Raw genomic sequence first — 5,634 nt, 5'->3', positions numbered from 1 at the left:
ATACTCAAGTCTTTAATTCAATCAAAATCATAACAATCAAAATACAATGTCAGTGACAAAACACAAAGAAGTTTCACTTAGAACGCGCATGCTCGGCACACACCCTTCCTTTTTTCTTCCCCACTGTAACTTGCACGCCCTCACGTTTTGGACTGTATCCTTTGAGCAAGGCCCTCCTTGCTTATTGTCTGTTAATGTCATTTTATTGTTATGGTCTTTCACAGCCCGTTGTACTGCGCTGCTAAATATTATCTCTTTATAAATAAATGACTTTTTACTAAGTAAATTCTATGATCTGTAGCCAATTGGCTTTTCTGCCATTTGATAGGAAATTGGCAAGTAAAATGTAGAGTATGACTTGTAGATGTCACTGCTAATTACACCTTTAGGCCTCGTCCATGGTAAGCACTTGCTTGCTGAAGCATGCTGACGCGCGCTCCCGTTCAGCACTGAGCCCCTACAGTCGCAATTAGAGCGGCTTCAGTAGGGGCTCGCTTACGCTTCCGCAAGCGCGCGGAACCGTAGGTCTTACCCAATTTTAAAAATCCAAAAAAATCAAGCGCTTGAGGGCGGACCAGCTCCGTGACGGAACTGACCCGCCCCCTGACGGAGCGCAGGGCAAGCAACCGCAAGGCCAGGGAAAGACAACGCTTTCCCTGCGCCTCAGCACGCAAGCGAAGAGCCTGGACGAGGCCTTAGTTAGGACGTGATCTATTATCTTTTTCTTTTCTTTTTTTTGTAGGTTGAACGCACAGGAGAAAAATATTTTTCTGTAAAAGTTTCGCCAATGAAAAATAAACACGGTAATAAAAAATGCCCCCCTCCCCCGCCATTCTCTGCCTTTGTATTGGATACAGATGTAGCCAGTATTACTATCGCCAGAGCTGTGTGAAGAAAAGCAAAACGCTGCGGCTCGGGGAACGAACCGTAAAAACCATGGCTGCTTTCAGTGGGTTTATTCTACCTGATACGACCAAGGCTGCATCTGTATAGTAATGTTTGGTAGATTGCTCAAGGACCTTGTAGACAAAATTGGTTGATTTGGAAACCATTCACTGAAAAATCTGATATCTGTCTTGTCCAGTTGGTTGTTTAGGAACTGCGGTCTCTTTTATGGTGAGAAGCAATGTGCTGTACTGTACAATCAATGGTGCATTAACTTTCATTTATGTGAATGGAAGTGACGTCACTGTTATAATGGTGCATTACTTCACTTCACAGAGGGTGTGTCATTGCAGATGGAAAGCTTGTGTGATCTGAGTTAGCATTATGTCAATGTTTTGTCACATTGTTACATCATGACAGAATATATTCACTAGCCCCTATTCTACAGCATACGTAACAGAACATTGAACATCTATCAAAGATCTCGCGGCAAACCCGGCTGGTTTTTATTAGTTTTGGGGAGTTCCCCGGAGCTGAATCTTACTATATGCTGGTGCAAATTACTGGTATAAAGCCTCCAGGGAAATTAAATGTCCGTTCAAATCGCAGGCCAATAGGAAGCTGGAATCATGGCCATTTAAATCTCCTGCTTCCACAGCGGTAACTTCACCGAAGGTATGTCTGGAACTAGGAGGTCACAGAGCTGAAAATAATGCAGGTCATGGGACTTGTCCAATCCAGTTACAAAAACAACTGCAGAATAAATACACAGTGTTAAAGCTGAACAATTATTGACTTTTTTTAGATCTTTAAAATGTAATTGATAACGTTATAAATTTTCATTTTCCAGGTAACAGAGAAGATATTTCTCTTGGATATCTTGAACATAAAAGTACCAATGCTTCCCGTTCTTTTGCTTCTCCTCTAAAAGTCTCCATTGCCACACAACTGAAAAGATTTATTGGTAGACACAATAGACAGTTGGCGTCGGATAGTACAGCAGGAGCATGTAAGCAGACACTTTGTTTTACGGAAGGGGAGGACAGTGAAACAGATAAGCCAGAATCTGTGGACTGTAACGACTCTAATTTCTCTGAATTCGGGGATGTCACTCTTGCTGACTTTTATCCGAATATGATACAATTTTTCAGCAGACTGATGGAAATCCAAAGCAAAAAATGGGCAGCCGTTAATGTACTTCAATACTACAGACGCAATGTTTGGTACGCTAACAAGCACAAGACAGATCTTACCAGAGTAAAAAGAGAGATTCCCACATCCAGGCTTTCAAAGTCGCTGCTGGGCCCAATTTCTAAGAAAGAGAAAGCGTGTTGCACTGTTAATTATGAGGCAAATTCCCACATGCCTTGGAGACCTGAAGATACAAGCGATTTGAACAATTCCGGTATTGCTGAACGTGGGCAGAGGAGCTTGTGCTCCAGAGATCCTTACACAGAACAAAGTCTTCAAGTTGCAAAGCCGAATCTACTGCAAGCTTCTTTTTTGTCACATACCCTTCCCACAGACCAGACTTTTACTAACGAAATCTGTAATGAGAGCGGCATCGCATCAAGGCCAGAATGTTTGCGTAAAAGTGACGCATGGTTTACCAGATGTGTACTTCCATGTTCTTCATTATTGGGTCCAAGAGAAAGCTATCAAGTTGGTGAATCGCCATCAAAACTGTTGTCTGCGGCGTTGCTGAATCAAAGGAAGCTGGAGAATTGTGAGATAAAGTCACCAGCACAGACTTCTAACCATGTAGGGCTGATTATGTGGCCCAAAGAGATTCAAGGCACCATAAGAAGAAGGCATTCTTTTTCCACATTTCCTATAGTGAAAAGTCCTGCTAAAACCAGTTCAGAACTTAAAACCGTGTACAGGAAACTAGTTTTAGGGGATCCACATCCGATGTTTTTGCCCAGGCGAAGAATCCTAAACGCAATTAGCCAAGAAACGCAAGTATCAGAAACTGTAAATGCTCTGATCAATTCACCAGTGTCAAGCAGACGTAAAAGGGCAGCAAGTGATGATCTGTCTTTTTCAAAGCTTAAAAGGCACAGAAGTATACACTGGCGACACACTTTATTCGAGCTCGGCTAGTCCCACGAATTCGGGTATACCCGGGTGTATTGAGGTTTGTGACTGTTTTCTGCCCGAGTGCACTGAGTTATTTTCCGGCAGGGATTGAAGCATTTTATTCCCGCTGGCTGCAATACTGCACAGTACATATATATATACTGCATTACAATTCATGAATTTATGCCATCTGGTAGACACGCGAAGCATTGCAGCCTATTAAATCCTAATCATTATCATTTAACAGATCAGCCGCCCGTCAGCCAGGCATAAACCCAGGCTGGGAAGGCAAATGCAACGGGGCTTGTCAGAGGTGAGGAGCGGCGCATTCCAGGTATCTGCCAGGTACATACCGGGTATTTGCTCGAATAAAGTGTGTCGGTGCAGTACCAGAAAGCCATATGTCGGGTGCATTGCAGCCACAATCTTATTATATAGCAAACCGGTGTCCCCAGTGGGAAAGGACTGGCATGACTGAGAGTGTTTTCGAAGCCTCGTACAATGGCAACTCTAGTCATTATCCAGTAAGTCAATCTGCCTTTTTGGTCTTGCAAATGTATTTTACTGTTATGGTTCTAGAACAGAGTGCATACTGACTAAGCCAAAGTCTGTTTTCTAATCTTCCTCCTGGATATAGTGCAGTGTATGGGTTCTCTCCCTCCCCACCCACCTTATTGAATCAAATCAAAACTGTAACTCTGATCCTTTGTTCCAAAAATACGCTTTAGTTGAATTTTAGCCATTTGAGCTTTTTGGAGTAGAACGGTCCGTGAATGCCAGTGCCTGTTACTAGTCTCTTTGCCTCAGCTTGCAGAGCTGGGATCTTTTTTCACTTTGTAGGCTATCGTTCTGTGCAAATTAGTGCATTAGAAAGTTCTGCTGGATCCCACTTCAGAGCTGACTGCAAATTGCTCTGAAGTAGTTTTATAGCAACTTGTAATTGTGTGTGTCTGCGACACTTTCTCTCAATCTTCTCACTTGGGCACCTTAGCTAGGCTATTGGCTGGTTATATCCATCACACATTCATATTTAATATAATTGCACACATGCTTGGTAATTAATTTGTTATTCCTAACATTTGAGTTGTCCTGAGAAGATTGTTGAGAAAAACTGATTATAGTGAGTGCAAACTTTTTTTGAAGTGAAACTTCCTTAGTGGCACCTCATTCGTGATGGGGCAAAAAAGAATTGTGGAGACAGAAATGAAACGGATGTGACGTCAGTGCTGGCAGTTGAGGCCGGGCTGTGTTCTGGCTCAGCCCGACCCCAACACTGACATCACACCCGCTCCACAAATCAGATCGCCGCCGGCGCCGCTCCTAATCGCTCCCCCCCCTAAGCCCCCTCCCCCCCCCAGCCCCACCCCCCCCACACATCGTGACAAATGCGGCGCTCCAAACGGCCGCTGCCATGCCGCGCATGCGCAGTTGTGACGGCGCCGCTGATTCCCCGCCCGTTCCCCGCCCATTGATATGCTGCGCATGCCCGGTAGTCATGGCGACGCTCGAGACGCCATGACTCTCCTCACAGGGACACTGAAGCCCACACTGCTCCCCGGGGCTCTATGCAGGCACTGATCTCCTGCGGCCTCTCCTCCCGGTGCATGCCCCGGCCGAGGCATAGAACTGCTCCGGAAACGGGGGGGGGAGGAGGGGGGTGATGAGTGCGCTGCGTCCCCCACGTCCCCCACAGCACCATCAGAAGCCTCCGAGTTGGCTCCAGCTGACGATGACGCGCTTCTCCCTCTCCCCCCGCCGACACTGCCTCCATCTCCTCTGTGACGCGATCTGGTAGGAACGGGGGGGGGGGGGAATGCTGAAAGGGTCTGGGTGCAGGGAAAGGATAAGGGTGCTGGGGGGAGGACAAGTGTGCTGGGGGGAGGACAAGTGTGCTGGGGAGAGTCAGGAGAAAGGGGGGCAGGACACACACACACACACACACATACATACACACTGACACATACACACTGACACATACACACATACTGACTCACATACACACACACTGACTCACATACACACACACACATACACACTGACTGACACACACACTGACACACACCCCCACACACTCACTGACCCCCTCCCCCACACACTGACTGACCCCACCCACTGACTGACCCCCCCCACACACACTGACTGACCCCCCCCACCCCCCCCACACACTGACTGACCCCCACACCCCCCCCACACACTGACTGACCCACCCACCCCCCCCGTCACTGACTGACCCCCCCACCCCCCCCCACACACTGACTGACCCACCCACCCCCCCACACACTGACTGACCCCCCCCCACACACTGACTGACCCACCCACCCCCCCCACACACTGACTGACCCACCCACCCCCCCCACACACTGACTGACCCACCCGCCCCCCCCCACACACACTGACTGACCCCCCCCCCCACACACACTGACTGACCCCCCCCCCCACACACACACTGACTGAACCCACCCCCCCCGACACACACTGACTGACCCACCCCCCCCCCCCACACACTGACTGACCCACCCACACCCCCCCCACAGTGACTGACCCACACACTGACTGACCCACCCACCCCCCCCCCACACACTGACTTACCCACCCCCCCCCCACACACTGACTGACCCACCCACCCCCCCACACACTGACTGACCCACCCACCCCCACACACTGACTGAC

The sequence above is a fragment of the Ascaphus truei genome, unplaced genomic scaffold (assembly GCF_040206685.1).
Source record: "Ascaphus truei isolate aAscTru1 unplaced genomic scaffold, aAscTru1.hap1 HAP1_SCAFFOLD_169, whole genome shotgun sequence".
Taxonomy (NCBI): domain Eukaryota; kingdom Metazoa; phylum Chordata; class Amphibia; order Anura; family Ascaphidae; genus Ascaphus; species Ascaphus truei.
The sequence above is the reverse complement of the archived record's forward strand: the minus strand, read 5'-3'. Positions refer to the sequence as shown.